The following is a 19,524-nucleotide window of genomic DNA, read 5'->3' as shown; positions in this document are numbered from 1 at the left end:
GGCCTTTTTATAATTCCTCTTCATAGATATGCACTGGTTGTTTGTTTCACTTCCCCCATTGACTAATTGGTTGCTTGCATTGACCTTTTCTTTTGCTCATCCATCTGTTGATCAGAGAGTGAACGATTAGGATCCTCTACTTGGTGGGACACGAGGTACGCTCCTATTGGAAAAAATTTTGAATTAAGAATTTTGGGTACCAAAAAATAAATAAATAATATTTTAATCATGTTGAAGCACGTATTAGATATGTTGTCCTTAAAGTTTGATTCACCCCCTCTCCTCTCAGATCTGAGATCCCTGGCAGGTTATTGGCGAATTGCTTCCAGGATATGGCAAGCCTTATTTGGTCTTGTGTGCAACAATCATGAAGGGACCAACATTAGAAATTGGCTAACGTAGTGATAGTCTCTGGTAGACTCAGTGAGTAATTTGACTCAGAACTCAATGAGTTTGAATACTCAGTCTGTTCCTAACTTGTAAAAAAGGAAGGAGAGCCTTTATTTTTCTTATAGAGGAGATCAATTGGATTTCTAATGTTAGATATGGATATGGGGTCTGATATATATAAATGGGACGAATGGACTATTGCACCTAAGGCTATTAATGTTCAGAACGCTGTAAAATATTTCTAACCATTGGCTTATTAATCCAAATATTTCAGATAGTTAGATCATCGATCTAGATGTTTTAGATCGTTGGATTAATAATCTAACTATTTGGATTACTAAATGGCTTATTCATTTTTGGACCATTGGCATTAACCAGTGTCAATTTCTAGCCATTCTCTACAACGAATGAATCTAACCATTTCATAGAAACAATATAAGCCGGCCCTTTTCTCACACCATGATCGCACCATCTCACAACAATTCGCATTAGGTCATGAGGGAGAGATTATTTAAGACATGATGCACAAGTGCAAAGTGCGCCACTAGCGGGAAACGGATTGGCTACTCCCCCTGGCACTAGCCAATGGCTGGTGGTCGATGCTCTATGGGCACCACCATGATGTATGTGTTTCATCCATGCTGTCCATATATTTTTCTAAATAATTTTATGGTATGAGCCCAAAAATGAGGTATATCCCAATCTCAAGTGGACCACATTATAAGAAACAGTGTTGAATGAACATCAACCATTAAAAACTTTTTGGGGGCCATAAGAGTTTTAAATCAAGCTGATCTTTGTTTTTTCCCTTCATCTAGGTCTTTATGACCTAATCAATAGATTAGATGTCAAATAAATAGTACAATGGGTCTTAGGAGTATTTTAATGGTGGATATCTAATCACTATTGTTTTCCTGTGGTGTGGTCCACCTAAAATTTATATCCCTCTCATTTTTTATATCAAGCCCTAAAATGATATGTAAAAATGGATGAATGGCATGGATGAAACAAATGCATCATGGTGGGGCCCACAGAGCACCGACCATCATCCAACAGGCTGGTGACAGGGGGAGTAGCTAATGTGTTTCCCACACTAGCGCCTCTACAACCTCATAGCCACTCAACCACAATGTCCCACTGCCCACACCCTTGCCAACACCAACGAGCGCACGTGTGTGTGCGTTCCACTGCTTCACAATGGAACATGAAACCTCAAGCTCTCTCCCCCTTTTCCAAGTAAGTAAACAATCTAGAAGAAGGTTTATAAACCATAAAAATATCTCATCTCTAAGCGATGTGGGACAAATGAAAATCTGCATTTTTGCACTTTCAAATTGTTTCGAAGGGAAACAAAATTTTCATTTTGAACTTTGATTTTAAAAAAATCAAAAGCAATTATTTATTTAACCCAATAAGGAAATCTTAAGAATCTCCCACTTGATTAAATCAAAAAATAGAAAATTTTGCCAAATATCATACATAGTTCTTATGTATAAATAAAGATATCCTTTGATTTGAATATACCCTTAGTGTAAGTATTTCAAAGTTCTATTGAAAGTTCTGGTAGCCATCGCCTTGAACCAGTTATCCTTTAATGATAAAATCGGACGTACCACACACATAATTATATTCGTGTTATATGATTTCCTTTATATTACTTGTTCAACACCTTTAATGGTCATATGCTTATGTTATTTCATGAATGATCCAGAGAGAAACTTTAACTCTTATAAGAGGCGACAACATCTCTACCTTCACGTAGATGAAATCCTTCCAATGTCCTCGTTACTATTAAACACTTATCCTTTAAATTAAATTTCATCAAGAGTTTTAAGACTTGGGCATCTATTTCTAATGGCCAACACTTTCATCCTGGATGAGGTTCTAAATAGTTTTTAGTACTGAAACTTTTCACTTATCAGTGACTTGTTCTTAACCATTAAACCCGAACTTAAAGATTTGCTAATATTGGGTTGGATTTTCATTACTGGTGGAACCTTGAGTGAAGATTTTTAACCCCATCCCTCTATATAATGTCCTTGTTACCTCCCTTATTAGAAGTTTAGTAAAAGGATGTAATGCCCCAGATTTCAGGGGCCGAGTAGATGCTCGACTCTCGAATTCCCGAGTGTCACTTATGCCTTGCAAAAACGAATGATTCAGGTTTGTTTGCTTGGTGTATGAGCACTCGAGAAATTAAATGGATCATGCAATGTATACTAAAGTAAACATAACTTAAATTTAAGGTACGACTAATAAAATGCTGCGTATACGTTCGATGTACGGGACCGCGTCTCAGCAAAATACATACAGTCTAAAAAAATACAAGTGTCCCTGCCCTAAGGCCCCATCACTGGCCCTAAGGCAGCCTATAGCAACCCACCCAACAGCTGGAAATACGAGAGCTCCTCCTCTGAGTCTATGGATGCCTTGTCCAGCGCGTCGGACTCTATGATACCTGCATTTAAGATAAAGTCTGGTTGGTGTTTTAAAACATCATCCCAGAGTGGGAGTGAGTGATCAACTCAGTGGTTCCATTAACATCAAGTTACACAAGCTATCAAATCCAAATGCACAATTAATGAAAAGTAATTTAAGCGTATAGTCCCTAATACTTTTGTTAATGCACATGGATGGTATTATGATATAATGCATGCCATCACCATCCAACACTCCCTCAAGCGACTCCATCTATATCTTCGCATATTACCAACACTCCCTCAATGTGACCTCGACTGCCGAGTCTCGGACCTAACTAATGTAATATGATAATGATCATGTTAGTCGAGTGTTTAGTTGTGTCTGTTTGTCCAGTAAAATTGGGAAAACTGAGGTACTCCCACAAAATCAATGCCCTAATCCGATCGTGAGGCCCAGGGCAGCCGTAGCGGCCTCGAGCCTACGATCCTTGATTTGTCTGGGTTCGTCACTCCCAGCTGAACTCATAAGAAAGGCGAGTTTGTAAACTGGGTTGCTCACGGTCACTACAGGGAGGCTCGTCACCCCAGCGTAGGCCGACAGCTCGAGTATAGTGTCCTATACCACCATGCCTAGTTCACGAGACTTCTGGATCGTATCATAGCGGTTGTAAGTGGGTGTTCCATGGGCATGAGGTGTCTCAGGTTCAAACAAGTGTGATCATAAATGGTGGACACACATGGTTGGCCAACTAGTGGACTAATTCGGCTAACTCATGCGAACTACGGCGCAATCAGCACTAGGTGCAAGCATCCCGTGTAGTCCAACCACTGTCAATTCCGTCTTCAGCCTGAATCAGTCGAATTAGCTTAGGGTAGCAGATCCAACGGGGCTGCCCTTATGAATTTTTCTAATTTGTTGGCCAACCCAATTACCAATAAACTAAAATTCTATAGCATGGCATAACCAATTTTATTCAGGAATAGGCAACCAAACTTATCTGTAATTCAGGATATTCTATCTAATATGGGCAAATAATTAGGCATGTGGTGGATTATTCAATCATCGCACAATTTACAACAGCCAGATAATTACGCACATGTATCAAGGGAAAATGTGGAGCATATAAGCATGAAAATTTCAGTAAAAAAATAGTCTATTCTAGCATGCAATCAATGATCAACTATTCTAGAAAAAATTCACAATTCATGGAGGATATTACACCTAAGAATTACTCATTGTTTAGCATACAATTCCAAATTTCACTGCGCAATCATTATTTACGACACAAGTTCGATAGTTGGCATCCTAAAGGTAATGGTCCGCACCTAGGGAAAATCTGATGATTCTCTTGTGCCGCACCTAGGATACCGACTGAGCAGTTGGTGGATTGACGCCCTATGTCAAATAGGTTAGCTCGTAGGGGAGCATGTGACAGCCTGCAAAGCTCAAATTCAAAAGGGGGTTAGAGAATTACATCTCTATCATCGTTGGGCCGCTCTCTACGGTGGGGCGTGGTTGCGGGCTCCGACGGGGGTAGCGATAATAGGGAAATCCCCCAAATCAGCTCCCCAAAGAGCTTTCACCTTCTCTTCTCCCCTCTCCCTCACTCCTTTGCATTTAAAAATTCAGATGGGAGTGAGAGAGAGAAATTTTAGGCCTTAAATAATTTGGATTTTATGTCTAAATGGCCCTTAGGGCCCTTTTCCTAACATGCATGCCCCTAGTAGGCTGGATTTTGGCCCACAGAGCTCCTTTAGGGGGCCCATTGGCTCATCCATGCCATGGGGCAGGCGACCCATCATAGGATGAGCGATCAGTCCAATTTTGGTGGAGATCGGATACCTTGATCGACCACGGGGACCTTACTTGCGATCGATGGCTATCAATGTTCGATCAAGGCCACAGTTATACGGATATGAGCAGAGAAATATCTTTAACTCATATCTTGAGTTTGGTCACGATCTAACGGTCGGACAGCCACAACTTTACAAAAGAGTGGGGGGTTCATTTTACTTAAGTTTCAAGTTTCAGCCTTGGGTATTTGCGCATTTCAAGTACTCGGCATCTGGCCCAAGTTACGCAGTTTAGGTACTATCTTGATTCACCACCCACGATGGACGTTAAGCCTAGTGAGACAGACATTATTTTATAGTTTTGGAACTAGTGGCCCACTAACAAACGGTTTAGAGCTCGTTTGGATAATCAAAGTATTTATGGAATGAATTAGGTATCAAGATTTCTTGTGTGCAATGATTAGGGTTTGGATTAACTATGTTTATAGTGTGGCCCATTCATAATTAGCGAAAATGACAATTCTGTCATGATCACTCTAGACCGTTGGTTCTTAAGCTAAATGAGTAATTGAGTTGATTTGGTTTATTAATTAAGATCCGACCCATAGTTGTCTCAGCTTTAGGTATGTCTTTAATTTAGTTATGGTCATCTTGATTATTCAATGATAGGTCGGCTAGATTTGGGTCCTATGTGAACAAATTATGAGGCTAAACTCGATGCTTAAGTGATTGAGCGGATTTGTTGGCTTCCTATAGTTGATTAATCGAATTTGTACTGTTCTTTATTGGCATCACCTACATATAGGCTCACCTCAAGCATTAAGGGTCAGTAAGTGACGACATAGGCTGGGTATACAAAAAAAGAAATTTAAGGATTTTTGGCAATCTAAAATAGCGAAAATTTAGGACATTACAAAGGAAATCCAAGTTATTACTTGACTTCACATATAAGATCGCAATGATTCCATTTCAAATCAAATGCCTTACATAGTTATGTATCATACTTATGTTCTTGGACTTTCCATTATATGTGTCATTTTAGGCTCTCCCTAAATGCCTTCATTGTCACAATGAAGTAAAATAGTCGGTATAGGCTTCGTACAGAATGCGATTTCTAGTAGAAGATCCCTTAGAAATTCAGTCTCTTTGCTTATCGCAGCTAGGGTTATGAACTCAGATTCCATCATTGAGTGCATTATGTATGTATGTTTCTTAGATCCCCAAGAGAGCCCCAAAAGACAGTTACGGCCCCCAAGTGTAGGGTCATAATGTTGTAATAACTTAGTGAGACCGAGGTCAATCCACATGGACTTGTGGTTAAGAACACAATTACAACCAAACGAAAGGTCTGAGTTTTTAATCCAGCGAATATAAAGGGTTTTAAAACAATAATTAAAAAAGCACTAAGGATCCAGGGATCCACTTATAACAATATCAATGTCTAGTTCATCGATTCACTTCAATAACTCAACTAGAATCGAATTCCAATTCAATCTAATCAGAAGATAATTTTGTTAAACCAATCACAAGCATTCAACAAAATATGAACTTAATTAAACGATTCTCTCATAAAGCACTCAAAAATGAATTGTAGGGAATTCCATTGTCTATTGTGCTTGGAGTCTACAATAAATCATAGGATTTTATAAATTGATTCCTTCTCTAATTTGCCAAACCATTGCAAATTCAAAGCATCCGATGTAACCGGAGTTCAAAATGGATCGAGAAATAAATCATTCAAAGGTTTATAAAGTATAATTCAAATATAATTCAATTAAATAATCATCATGAAATTCAATATATGAATTAACAACTAGAACATGGATATTAACTACAACCTTCCCCCCTTAGGCTTAGCTAAGAGATTAGCTAGACATAGCTAAAATCTCTAAATAAAAATAAGGTAAAACAAACCAGTACCGAGAGATTGAGGAAGAAGATCAACATTGGAGAAGCTCTGTCTTCACTTGCCCTCTCTCTAAAACCCTAGATTTGTGCCTAGGAACATCTAAAACAACCCTTTAAATAGATAAGAGATCCGCACTTCGCACCAACTTAAGAAAATCACGAACTTTCACAGCGACCACTGATTACTTGCCTCTAAGTGCAGAGGTTCATAAGTAATATCCTGTGAATACAGGGTCGATCCCACAGGGAGATGAATTGTAAGAAGGGAAAAAATCAAATGCAAAACAAACTAAGTAATAAAAACTAAACTGATGATTTGATTTTTGAATTTTTGAATGGATGTAATTCAATTGAATAAAAAACACCCGAGCTTCAAAGTTCCACACATAGGTTAATGTTCCAAAATCATGATGACTTGGATAACACAATTAGGATCTGAGCACTATGGTCAGCCTAATCGGAAAATAAAACACTTTAAATATTTTAATAAATGATATAAAAGATTTGAAAATAATGGATTTGCACCATTGACATATATTCTCAAGCGCCAGTGATTTTAAGTATTTAATATCTATAGGATAATGAATATCAAAGAAATATAACAGGTTGAGAACATCTCCTATCTAGGAAATCTGATTAATTTAGGGTAAGCCTATCCATCAATGTGGATCTCATATGATGGAAACATATGGATCTTACAAAAGGATAAAAAAATAAAACCTAAATAACAGATAACATGCATACACCATTCTTCTCATCATTAAAACAATTAATCATCATAACTTAAAGAAATATTAAACCCATGTGCTTCCCTTCTAGCTTAGGCTAGAGGGAACTTAGAAAAACATAATTAAATTACAAAAATAAAAAGCAACAAGAAAGAAAGAAGAAAAATTGCAAATAGAAAAGATCTAAAAGGAAAGAAACAACTTATAAAGCTTTAATAAAACTAAAAACTCTTAAAAAAAAACCCTAAATATTGCTCTTGAATGCTTTGAATGATGCTTTAGAATGCCTGAGGAGGCCCTATTTATAAGTAGGGAACTCCAATTTTCGTACAAAGTTGAAAACCCTAGAAAACGCCTCAAATATACGTATTTTTCCAAAATATACTTCTCGATGCATAGTTCGTTTAAAATAGACTTCCTGCTGCGCAGTTTTCCAAAATAAACTTCACAGCTTCAGAATATACTTTTTTAGGACGATTTCAGTATTCTTCACTTCAAATCTTCGATTTTCTTCATTCCTCGCTTGGTTTTCTTGGATCTTTGGCATGTGAATTCTTCAATCTTGATCTCCTAAGATCCATCCCTTGCCTTGGTGAATTTGAGCATCAAATTCTTACTTTTTAACACCTTTTTCAATCCAAGCTCTTAAATTCACCTTGCAACACATACATGAGTAAAATAGAATATTAAGATGATTTATGTTCATAAAACTAAGATATAAATGGAAAAAATTATGCAATATTTGAGTCTCAACACACCCCCCAACTAGCATTTTGCTAGTCCCGAGCACAATAAGCGAAGAAAAATAAAAATAAGAATAAAAAATAATTCTAGAAACAAAATTAAAATGAAAATAAAATTCTAACTACACCACTTTCGTAAGTAATCTCGATTGCATTTAGCATATGCAACAAGCCTTTAAACCCCTAGGTTTCCCCTAGTGGACGAGTTATAGTCTTGTGAGGGTTTCCAGAAATGTTACCTACAAACATTGAAAATAAGAAAAATATTTCAACACTATAAAATTTATACAATTATGCCTCCATTCATCATATGAATTCCAAAACAAAACAATACTTACCCTAGATATGAAGTTAGCTAGAATCTTAATTTTTTAATCCATTACATCCTTGAGTTCAGAGACCTAATCAAAATTTAGAATAGTTATAACCCAATATCCTTAGGTGCTTCGTGACACTAGTCTAACTTTGAGAAATATGCATGTTCCCTATCCTAACTCCTTTCAATCATCCCAAGAATATGAAATCTCTAGTTATCTCATTTTTTTATGACATTTCTTCTTTTATCATCATATCCTCATTATTATAGACCACCCTTAGATGAAGATTCCCATCGAGTTTGCTTCATATCCTAAGGTATCGTACTTGTAATGGTAACAGTAATGGATACTTAGGTATTCTTACTCTGGATTACTGACACGATTGTTATGGTCATTGCATTCATGCTCTATAATAAAAATTTCTTTTTTCCATCTCTTTTTTTTAATATTCTCTCTTTTAAACATATATCAATGGCACTAGTTCATTCAACCTTGTTTGAATCAAAAGTTGTTATTCTAGTTCACATATCATATTCCTCACTTAGTTAGCTAGGGTGTATTGTGAATTCAGTACATCAAATTACAACTCACTGTAAACTAGTTATTAGATAATTGAACTCAAGTTTATAATTTTCAGTTGTCAGAATTCGGACTACTATCAATCTAGACTAAATATTAACTTTGCCTTTGGAATTCGCATAATATCATGTTCACATTCTTGTATAAAAATATTATTTTGAAAATGTTGAATTTTTTTTTTCATAAACCTAAAAAAAATAAACTTAAACCTAACTGAAACCTAAAAATAATAAAAATAATAATAAAATAAACTGAAACCCCCCTAAAAAAAAACTTTCACATGGATGACTATCCACACCCCCCAACCTAAAATCTACATTGTCCCCAATGTAATGATAATATAATGTAGATAATAATAAAAATAAAAGAAAGGATGGATAATACCTACTATGAAAAACTCACCTGCTATGTGACACTAAAAAAATTGAATATGATACAAATCCTACACAAATGCTCCGTCAGACCAGGAGCATCATTCTGAAGATTCTGGCTCATGAAGAGGGACGGACTCCTCTCCTAAATGAAAATTTTCCACATAAGGCTTCAATCTCTGACCATTAACCTTATACACATTGCCATTACGTGGATTCTCAATTTTAACAGCCCCATGAATATAAACATTCTTCACAATGAAGGGGCCTGTCCATCTTGATCTTAACTTTCCCGGAAAGAACTGGAGACGGGAATTGTACAATAGGACCTTTTGTTGAGGTTCAAAATTCTTCCTTAAGATATTTTTGTCATGAAAAGCTTTGGTCCTCTCTTTGTAGATTTTAGAATTTTCATAGGAGTCTCTCCTCAACTCCTCTAATTCATTTAACTCTAATTTTCTTTGTCTACTTGCTTGATCCATATCAAAGTTTAATTTCTTTATTGCCCAGTAGGCTCTATGTTCCAATTCCACAGGTAAGTGGCAAGCCTTCCCATACACCAATCTGTATGGAGACATTCCAATCGGGGTCTTATAAGCAGTCCTATAAGCCCATAAAGCGTCGGATAGTTTGAGGGACCAATCCTTCCTATCTGGCCTTATAGTTTTTTCTAAAATGTGTTTGATTTTCCGATTAGAAATCTCAGCTTGCCCACTCGTTTGTGGGTGGTATGGGGTGCTCACTTTATACTTGATGCCATATTTCTTCATCAAAGCCTCAAATGTTCTATTGCAAAAGTGAGACCCGCCATCACTAATGATAGCCTTTGGAGTTCCAAATCTAGTAAAAATATTTTCTTTGAGGAATCGTATGACCACTTTGTTGTCATTGATCCTACTTGGAACTGCCTCAATCCACTTTGAAACATAGTCCACACTAACCAATATATAAAAAAATCCAAAAGAAGATGGAAATGGACCCATAAAATCAATACCCCAACAATAAAAAATCTCCAATGGTAAAATTGGGGATAAAGGCATCATGTTGCGCCGGGACACTCTTCCCAACCTTTGACATCTATCACAAGCAACACAGAAAGTATGTGTGTCTTTAAACATGGTGGGCCAATAAAAACCACATTGCAGGATTTTTGCAGTAGTTTTCTTAGCAGGCAGTAGTTTTCTTAGCAGAAAAATGGCCACCACATGCTTCCATGCTCTGGGACACAACGTCTAAAAATTTGATCAGTTCCATATTTATATAAATACGGGTCATCCCAGAAGAAGTTCCTAACCTCGGTTTCAAAACGCTTCCTATCTTGTAACTTCCAATGATATGGCATTTTTCCCATTACAAGATAGTTCACTATATCCGTATACCAAGGTAATTTAGAGATCGCAAATAATTGTTCATCAGGGAAAGTGTCCTGGATATGTATCTCCTCAGTGGAATCATCTAACATCAATCTAGAAAGGTGATCGGCCACTACGTTTTCTACTCCTTTCTTATCTTTTATCTCTAAGTCAAATTCTTGGAGTAGGAGGATCCATCTCAAAAGTCTCGGCTTTGCATCCTTCTTAGATAACAAATATTTCAAAGCCGAGTGATCCGTGAAAATGACCACTTTCGATCCCAGCAAGTAGGACCTAAACTTATCCAAAGCAAAAACTACTGCAAGTAACTCTTTTTCAGTTGTTGAGTAGTTCACTTGGGCCGAGTTTAGAGTTCTACTCGCATAGTGAATAACGTAGGGCCATTTATCTTTCCTTTGGCCCAAAACAGCCCCTATGGCATAATCACTTGCATCGCACATTAGTTCAAAAGGAAGTGTCCAATCTGGTGGACGCATGATAGGTGCAGTGGTAAGGGATGATTTAATTTTATTAAAGGCACTTGCACACTCATCTGTCCACTTAAATGGAACATCCTTTTGAAGAAGATTAGTCAAGGGTCTAGTAATGGCACTAAAGTCCTTGATGAATCTTCTATAAAAACCAGCATGCCCTATAAGTGATCTAATATCTCTAACAGTTTGGGGGACAGGTAGATTAGCTATAATGTTGAGTTTTGAGCGATCTACCTCGATTCCATTTTTAGAGATAACATGGCCCAAAACAATTCCCTTTTGAACCATGAAATGACATTTCTCCCAATTTAAGACAAGGTGTTTCTCTTCACACCTAGATAAGACAAGAGATAAATTGTTGAGGCATTCCTCAAAACTACTCCCAAATACAGAGAAGTCGTCCATGAAAACCTCAAGAAACTTCCCAACCATATTTGAAAAAATACTTAACATACATCGTTGGAAAGTTGCTAGGGCATTACATAATCCACATGGCATCCGTTTGAAAGCAAACGTGCCAAATGGACAAGTGAACGTGGTTTTCTCCTGGTCTTCAAGGGCTATCTCTATTTGGTTATATCCAGAATATCCATCAAGAAAACTATAAAAGGAGTGACCTGCTACCCTCTCTAAAACTTGATCAATGAATGGTAGAGGGAAATGGTCCTTCTTTGTGACTTGGTTCAATTTTCTATAGTCAATGCAAACACGCCAACCAGTGGTGACACGTGTTGGTATGAGTTCATTATTAGAATTCTGCACAATAGTTATTCCAGATTTCTTTGGGACTACTTGAGTTGGACTCACCCAAACACTATCGGATATTGGGTAGATGATTCCCACATCCAATAATTTGATCACCTCATTTTTTACAACTTCCATCATGTTTGGATTGAGACGCCTTTGAGGTTGTCTAATTGGTTTGGCGTCATCATCGAGGTGGATCCGATGGGTGCAAATGGAAGGGCTTATACCCTTGATGTCAGAAATGGTCCAGCCCAAGGCTCCTTTGTGGTCCCTTAGAACTTTCAACAATTTAATCTCTTGATCCTTCTCTAAAAATGAAGAGATCACCACAGGATAAGTTTTATTTTCACCTAAGTATACATACTTAAGCTCATTTGGCAGTGGTTTTAAATCAAGCTTTGGAACATTGGTTGGTGATGGTAGAGGTCGCAAGTTCCCGATAGATAGGATTTGAGTGCACGGTCTCCATTGGCACATACCAATGTCCTGGGTGGTAGTGCTCTCATTATCATCACAAATTTCAGCAAGCACTTTTTCTAAATAAAAAATTTTTAAGTCCTCAATGACTTGAATCAATTCCTTAGTCAGACTAGGTTCCAATTCCTCTTCTTCTATCAAGTAGCCATGAAATTCAGCTCATGAATTTCATTATTACCAAAGGGTTGCTTACATAGATTGAAAATATTTAGCTCTAGAGTCATGTTACCAAAAGACAAGTTCATCATTCCATTCCTGCAATTTATGATTGCATTTGAAGTTGCTAGGAATGGGCGGCTTAAAATGATGGGAACCTGAGCGCTAGCATTTACACATGGTTCAGTGTCTAGTACAATAAAATCTACGGGGAAGTAGAATTTCTCCACTTGGACTAGCACGTCCTCTAAAATTCCCTTTGGTACCTTAATAGAGCGGTCAGCGAGTTGGAGTGTAATCGTGGTTGGTTTAAGCTCGCCTAACCCCATTTGTTTGTAAACCGAATAAGGTACTAAGTTGACACTTGCACCCAAATCTAACAAAGCATGTTCAATTTGAAAATTTCCAATAATACAAGGAATAGTGGGACTTCCCGGGTCTTTGTATTTGGGTACAACCCTTTGTTGAATGATAGCGCTCACTTTCTCAGTAAGGAAGGCCTTTTTGTGCACATTTAATTTCCTCTTTACAGTGCACAAGTCCTTGAGATATTTAGCATATGATGGAATTTGTCTAATGGCATCAAGCAGGGGAATATTGACAGTAACCTTTTGGAGCACATCCAACACCTCTTGATATTTCTTAGGGACAGTTGGATTTTAAAGTCTAGATGGGAACAGAACTGGAGGCTCATATGACTTATTCTCTTTATCCTTTTGTTGTTGCGGCTTTTGAACCATAGCCGGTTCATCATTTTCTTGAGACAGTGGCTCATCCTCCGGTATTTCTACCGGTTGCATTATCTTGTTATCGATCTTTTTTCCACTTCTCAAGGTAATGATAGCCTTAGCTTGTTCATGATGTAGCTCACTTGGATTTGAGTCTCCAATGAAATGTGTATTTCTAGGGTTTGACACAGGTCAAGAAGGAAGAGTGCCTTTTTCCCTAGCATTTAGTTGAGTCTCAATCCTAGCCATAGCTGTCTTTAATTCTTGATTTTATTGGATTAGCGACTAATTCATTTGAGCTTGAGAGTTCATGAATGTGGTCAATGCATCCTCCACAGATGATCGCTTTGGCGGGGGCACATATGGTGCATTGTTAGGAGCCCCAAAGAAGTTATTTTGTGGAGGTATTTGAGGTGCATTGGGCACATTAATTTGTGGTCCATTCCTCCAACTAAGATTAGGATGGTTACGCCAATTTGGATTGTACGTGTTTCCCAATGGTTGCATAACTGACCTTTGGTAATTATTTATAGCATTTGCTTGATCATGCTCATGCGTGATATTTTGTACAACTGAAATTATTGGACAATCCTTTGTGTCATGGTCTGTACCACCACAAATGCTACAAAAATTACCTAAGGAAGTGTTTGCTTTAACCATATCAACCTTCTTAATTTCCAAAGCCTCGACCTTTCTAGCCAATGCAGCGAATTTTGCATTAAGGTCGTCTTCCTCTCTTAGGACATATATTCCCGCTTTCTCTCTAAGAATGGGTCTAGTTTGGTCTGATTTAGCAGAGACATCCCATGTCTGAGTATTCTCTGCTAACATATCTAGAAAATCCCAAGCCTCATTATGATCTTTATCAAGAAAGGTTCCACCACACATCATCTCTATGAACTGACGGGTATCCATGGTGAACCCCTTTCGGAAAGCATCAATCATGTGCCATGGTTCATAACCATGATGTGGACAAGTAATTAGAATATCTTTGACGCGCTCCCAAGCTTGAAAAAATAGTTCATTCCCCTTTTGGGAGAATGACATGATTTCTTGTTTTAGTGCATTTGTTTTGTGCTCGGGAAAGAACTTTTTCAAAAACTCTCTACTTAAGGCTTGCCATGAAGTGATGGTATTAGGTCTTAGAGAGTTGAGCCATGCTTTGGCCCGATCCTTTAGAGAAAATGAGAATAACCTAAGCTTAAGTACATCCCTATTGCCATTGTTTACTTGTAACGTTGCAATTACTTCCTCAAAGTCCTTGAGGTGCAAGTAGGGGCTTTCAGAATCTAAGCCATGAAATTTATGAATTAATTGAATCACACCTGGTTTAAAATCAATGTTCCCTGTGTGAGCAGGGAACACTATACAAGATGGTAAAGTTGATCTCTCAGGGTGTAAATGTTCACGTAAAGTCCGTGGTTGATTTAACACATTCCTATGAACTTCATTTTCATCCTCAAGAGGAGAATTATTTTGATTTATAGTTGGATCTGGCAGATTTGGATTTGGATTATCAACTGGGTCTGCCATGGAATCCAAGTGATGTTGAGTGCCTCTTTTAAGTGAATGATCAAAGCCTGGAACTAGTCCCCCTTCAGAGGAGAGTCGATTGTTTTAATCTCTACTCCAACGGGACATAAACCATCCACACCACACAACAAATACCACTAATTAAAATCGCAAGTATGATACTTAAAATAAAAATAAAAACTTAAATCAAAAACCCAGGTGGCAGGGCCAACCATGAGGGTTCAATCCACAAAGCAAAATAAATCAACAACCCAGGTGGCAGAGCCGACCATGAGGGTTCAGTCCACAAAGCAAAATAAATCAACAACCCAAGTGGCAGAGCCGACCATGAGGGTTCAGTCCACAAAGCAAAATAAATCAACAACCCAGGTGGCAGAGCCGACCATGAGGGTTCAATCCACAAAGCAAAAAAAATCAACAACCCAGGTGGCAGAGCCGACCATGAGGGTTCAGTCCACAAAAAAAAATAAAAAAATAAATAAATAAATAAATGAAAGTAAAACTAATGCAGAAATTAAACTATGCTAATATGGAAAATAGATTCAGCGGATGATCTTTGTGATCAAACAGCAACTATAGGACAACCATAGCACTTGGGTGATAAAATCCCAAGCAGGGCAACCTTATGTCATAGTTAGTGCTTGAAAGACCCAACTGAATTTATTTTCAAAGAAAAAGAAAAGAAGAAAAAAAATAAAAAAATAAAAAATCTATAGAAAATCTAGAGGGTTTAGAAGAAAACTTACCTTAGCTATCTTGCACAGATCTGATCTATCTCAGTCTCTCCTCGGCAACGGCGCCAAAAACTTGATTACTTGCCTCCAAGTGCAGAGATTCATAAGTAATATCCTGTGAATACAGGGTCGATCCCACAGGGAGATGAATTGCGAGAAGGGAAAAAATCAAATGCAAAACAAACTAAGTAATAAAAACTAAACTGATGATTTGATTTTTGGATTTTTGAATGGATGTAATTCAATTGAATAAAAACACCCAAGCTTCAAAGTTCCACACATAGGTTAATGTTCCAAAATCATGATGACTTGGATAACACAACTAGGATCTGAGCACTATGGTCAGCCTAATCGAAAAATAAAACACTTTAAATATTTTAATAAATGATATAAAAGATTAGAAAATAATGGATTTGCACCATTGACATATATTCTCAAGCGCCAGTGATTTTAAGTATTCAATATCTATAGGATAATGAATATCAAAGAAATATAACAGGTTGAGAACATCTCCTATCTAGGAAATCTGATTAATTTAGGGTAAGCCTATCCATCAATGTGGATCTCATATGATGGAAACATATGGATCTTACAAAAGGATAAAAAACAAAACCTAAATAATAGATAACATGCATACACCATTCTTCTCATCATTAAAACAATTAATCATCATAACTTAAAGAAATATTAAACCCATGTGCTTCCCTTCTAGCTTGGGCTAGAGGGAACTTAGAAAAACATAATTAAATTGCAGAAATAAAAAGCAACAAGAAAGAAAGAAGAAAAATTGCAAATAGAAAAGATCTAAAAGGAAAGAAACAACTTATAAAGCTTTAATAAAACTAAAAACTCTTAAAAAAAACCCTAAATATTGCTCTTGAATACTTTGAATGATGCTTTAGAATGCCCTAGGAGGCCCTATTTATAAGTAGGGAACTCCAATTTTCATACAAAGTTGAAAACCCTAGAAAACGCCTCAAATATACGTATTTTCCCAAAATAGACTTCTCGCTGCATAGTTCGTTTAAAATAGACTTCCTGCTGCGCAGTTTTTCAAAATAAACTTCACAACTTCAGAATACACTTTTTTAGGACAATTTCAGGATTCTTCACTTCAAATCTTCGATTCTCTTCATTCCTCGCTTGGTTTTCTTGGATCTTTGGCATGTGAATTCTTCAATCTTGATATCCTAAGATCCATCCCTTGCCTTGGTGAATTTGAGCATCAAATTCTTACTTTTTAACACCTTTTTCAATCCAAGCTCTTAAATTCACCTTGCAACACATACATGAGTAAAATAGAATATTAAGATGATTTATGTTCATAAAACCAAGATATAAATGGAAAAAATTATGCAATATTTGAGTCTCAACAACCACCATCGTAGATCAATGTCCTCGATCGATCGAGAGCGATCAAAGATTCTTCAGTCAATCAAACTTCCATTCTCAATCAATAAAATATGCTTTAAAAAAATGTCCAGCAAGCAAATTCAAAATTCTGTTACATTGTTAATTAATCGAACTTTGCACTCTCGATCGATTGAAATTGTCCAAATATGTCCAACAAGCTTTTTCAAAAATTTAACATTTTCTCGGTACTTAACTCGATCCATCGAGATCGCTCAAAGGTTGATCAGTCGATAGAAGGCTCTGGTCAATCAATCGAAGTCTGCTTTTTTTCTTCAATTAATGTGCATTTGATCTTCGATGTTCATTTTCACCTTAATATGTTGTTTCCTTACATCTTTAGCACTTCAGATCTTCACTTTAGCACTTGCATTCTTTAATTCCTCAATTTCAAGTCCATTGGGCTTTAATTTATCATTTTATGTACGTATTCGACTTAGACTTTGAAATCTCTCTGCAAGTTGAAAACCTATTCAATTAAGCCACTTTAACACTGATATGTATGGGAAAGTAAAGCATAATTGAGGATAAATATGAAATATTTAGCTCTTTACACAACTCATATATATCAGTATATTCCTCAATACAGTTGAAAATTTTGAGTAGAATAACCCTAGTTCTTTAATTACTTTGACGTAAGGAAGAACTTTACTAATTGCCTTCCAATATTTCACACTAAGATTACTAATAAACCTGCTTAATTTACTCATAACATATGCTATATTTGGTCTTGTGCACTGCATAACATACATAAAAATACATATGGCACTAGCAGTATCAAGCTGTGCAACTGCTCTTCCATCATATCCTTTTACCTTCATACTTAGATTAAATGAGGTATTTGCTTCTTTAATTTTTAAGTGGTTAAACTTGCTCAGTATTTTCTCAATGTAATGAGATTGACACAACGCATAAACCCGACTATGTTTTTTTTTAACTTTAATACCTAGTATAATATTCACTGGTACAAGATCATTCATTTTCAAAACGGATGAGAAAAATTCTTCATTTCAATTGCACCTTTCATTATTTATTTTTTTCAAAATCGAAGCTTTTATTTTTCAAAATCACATTTTTTAACGAAAATTTTTAATTTTTTTCAAAATACGAAATCTTAATTTATTTTAAAAAATCTCAAAATTTTTCAATATCTAATTAATTTTCAAACTTATCAATTTTTTTCCAAGTGGCACTTTTTTTTATTGTCATTTTTATGCAACATTTCATTTTGTTTAAATATCATTTCTTTTCAAATTCTCAATTTTGCTCAACGATCGTTATTTTTTTTTACAAACTTTTGAACCTTCTTTTTCAAAATTTCCAAAAAATTTTAACTTCTTAATTTTCTTTTTCAAAATATGTTTTTTTTAAATCTAATTTTTTTTTTCATAATTATCAACTTTAGTCAAACTTCCTAAATTTTTTCAAAATCTAGATTTTTATTAAATTACAGTTTTTTTTTTTTTAAATTACAAATTTTCTCAAACATTGTTAGTTGTTTTTTTAAACTTCTCAATTTTCTTTTTCAAAATGTCATTTTTTAAATTAAAATTTTGATTTTTTTTATTTTAAATCTCAATTGTTTTTCCAACTTCGTTTTTTAAAATATCTTTTTTTTTTTTTTCAAAATCTACAACTAGGGGAAGCCTTGATGTAGAGTGGGATTTTTCATGTGATATTGCAAAGCATTTAAAAATCAGTTTTCATGCAAAAACATAATAATAATAAATTCCACTCAATTGATACAAAAACAAGAAAAAAAAAATCAATGCATTCAATTAATTGATATTAAAAATAAATCTTAGATATACAAAATACAATTGAATCACTGAAATTTTATTATAAATCACTTCTTGGACTGCGCTTTAGTACAATTTTCAATCAAATTCTACAAAAAAAATATGAATGTTTAGGGCAAAATTGAATTTACGACGGACCACAATAGGTCGCAAAAGCAAATAAAATCCGTTGATAATTCTTGGCTTTTGGGCGGAATTTTGTGACGTACTAAAATCCATTGCAAAATCTTACTTTGCGACAGATCTAATCAGTCGCCAATTTCCAACAACCAAATCCGTCACAAATGTTACTTTAGCAATGGACCAAATCTGTCGCTAAATCCCACCCCCCCAAAAAGCCAATCCTATTGAAGGATGCGCGACGAATATTTTCTATTTGTAACGGACAAATTCCATCATTAAACCAAGCTTTTTTGGCAACGAACAATGTCCATCGCAAAATCCATCGTAAATTTGCAATTTTGACATATTGCTCTTAAAGAGATGCATCTCCCCTTATGGTTCACGAGACTGAGTGTTGTGCTATTGTGTTAGATTCAATGATTTAGGAGTTGCTTGAATCGACACTTCATCGATCGTAAGTAGTGCAGTTGGTGTCGAGGGTTCGACTCTAGTAATTCGATTGCTTCTTCTGTCATATTCTCAATTGATTGATTGGTGATGTCGCATCGATAAGAACTAAGACGAGTGTCCCATCGAGCATGCAAACTTTCATTGTGTTCAATTTCAAATTTGATCATATGATTAGTGCGGGCATGCTAGAATTGAAAGTGCATCTCAATTTAAACTGAACAACTATGACCCTAAGCTCCAAGATAGGTAGATATGTTGGAAATCAATCGTA

General features: G+C 36.0%; 1 non-coding gene across 1 annotated transcript; it reads left to right on the top strand.

Annotated features, from left to right (window-relative positions):
- Positions 1-14,162: 14,162 nt before the first annotated feature.
- On the top strand, positions 14,163-14,269 carry LOC131254582 (small nucleolar RNA R71). Its single transcript, XR_009175702.1, has one exon. It is a non-coding gene; the product is annotated as a small nucleolar RNA R71 (small nucleolar RNA).
- Positions 14,270-19,524: the final 5,255 nt, after the last annotated feature.

The sequence above is a fragment of the Magnolia sinica genome, chromosome 8 (genome assembly GCF_029962835.1).
Source record: "Magnolia sinica isolate HGM2019 chromosome 8, MsV1, whole genome shotgun sequence".
Taxonomy (NCBI): Eukaryota; Viridiplantae; Streptophyta; class Magnoliopsida; order Magnoliales; family Magnoliaceae; genus Magnolia; species Magnolia sinica.
This window is presented reverse-complemented; position numbering and strand designations above follow the sequence as displayed.